A 2,111-nucleotide genomic window follows, 5' to 3' on the forward strand; every position below is an offset into this window, starting at 1 on the left:
GCATATCACACCCCATCGTGTCACTCTGAAGCAAGGTGTTGTATTACCACGAATCAGACAGTACAAATTGCCACCTGAGGCTGTAGCAGCCTTATCGAAAATTATTGACGAACTTATTGTCCAAGGAGTGGTTGTAGAAACTGACTCCAATGTATGTAATTCTCCTATCATTCCAGTCCTGAAACGTACTGATCCAAATGCACCTCCAGTTTATCGATTAGTGATTGACCTTCGAGAACTTAATAAATGTATTATACCACAGTACCCAGTGGTCCCAGATATTTCTTCTCTATTGACAGCCATTGATTCCGAAGCTACGTTCTTTACAGTTATCGATCTCAAGAACGCATTTTTCAGTGTCCCCATTCATCCAGACAGCCAGTTCCTTTTCGGATTCTGTTTAAATGGAAGAAGCTATAAATTCACACGAGCACCTCAAGGTTTCACAGAAAGTCCTAGCATTTACAGTCAAGCACTTAAGAGACAACTAGACAATATTCACATGCCAACTGACACTGCCCTGCTCCAGTATGTCGATGACCTACTAATCACAGCCCGTTCTGAACGTGACTGCGAACGTGCGTCACTTACGGTTCTGTATTTCCTGGCCGAGATGGGGCACAAGGTGTCCCCTTCCAAATTGCAATTCTGTGTCCAGCAAGTGGTCTACTTAGGACACTTACTGTCCAAGAGGGGTAGGCAGTTGACACCTGACCGTATCCAGTTAATAGCATGTCTTCCACAGCCCAAGACACAGAAGGAGGTACGAGCTTTTATCGGCCTCACTTCTTACTGCAGACAATGGATTCCTCAGTATGCATTTCTAGCCAAGCCACTGATACAGTTAACGACACAGGAGGCAGCCGTAACGACTGTCCTCCCTTGGACCCAGGAACATACACTTGTTTTTAATGAGTTAAAGAAAGCTTTGTGTAATGCACCTGTTCTAGCAACACCGAACTACAGTAAGCCTTTTACACTTTTTGTTACAGAACGTGATGGTACTGCATTATCTGTTCTCACACAAGATCAAGCAGGACAATACAAGCCCTGTGCTTATTTCTCTAGCACATTAGATCCGGTGGCCCAGGCTCTGCCTGCGTGCCTCAAGTCAGTTGCAGCCACAGCACTAGCTATCAGACAAAGTGATTCCATAGTGTTAGGACACTCCCTGACAGTACAAGTTCCACACTCCGTGGAAGTTCTTTTAAACCGAACACAGACTCAGCACTTGACAATTGCACGTTTAACAGGTTATGAACTGACACTGTTTCAGCCACACATAGAAATCAGACGCTGCAACATTTTAAATCCAGCTACACTGTTACCGTCAGTTACTTCAAATCCTGCCACACATGACTGTGTGGAAGTTGTTAACACCATGACAAAGCCAAGACAAGACTTGACAGACATTGCATTACCTGATCCCGACCTGACACTTTATGTGGATGGTTCATGTATGAGAACAAGTACAGGAGAACTAGTAGCCGCGTATGCAGTGACTACTGAAACCGAAGTTATAGAAACACATCGTATTGACACCCTGTCTGCTCAAGCAGCAGAGCTTGTCGCTCTGACCCAAGCCTGCATACGTGCCAAGAACCTGAAAGTAAATATATACACCGATTCACGTTATGCATTCGGAGTCGTACACGACTTTGGAGTGCTCTGGCAAGAAAGAGGTTTCATGACTTCTCATGGAACCAAGATTCAGCATGGTCTCCTCATTCAAGCTCTGTTAGATGCAATACATTTACCGACAGCTATCGCTATCATGAAGTGCAAGGCACATACGAAAGTCACTGATATCATTTCCCAGGGTAACGATCTAGCAGATCGAACAGCCAAGCTTACAGCTCAGACTCCAGACATTCCCGTTAACACGACACAGACACTCGCTCCAGATCAGACTACTTGTATGACAGTTAAGGACCCTACACAAGATGTCATAGATATACAGTTACATGCTACCCCCGATGAAATCAAGAAATGGTCTGAACAAGGAGGGGTCCAGACAGATCAAGGATGGTTAACGAAGGGAAAAGCCACATGGTTTCTCCCCGACTCTATGGTTCAAGTCATTATTAACACCGCACATAGTCCAGCACATC

This window comes from Lissotriton helveticus, chromosome 2_1 (assembly GCF_964261635.1).
Source record: "Lissotriton helveticus chromosome 2_1, aLisHel1.1, whole genome shotgun sequence".
NCBI lineage: Eukaryota > Metazoa > Chordata > Amphibia > Caudata > Salamandridae > Lissotriton > Lissotriton helveticus.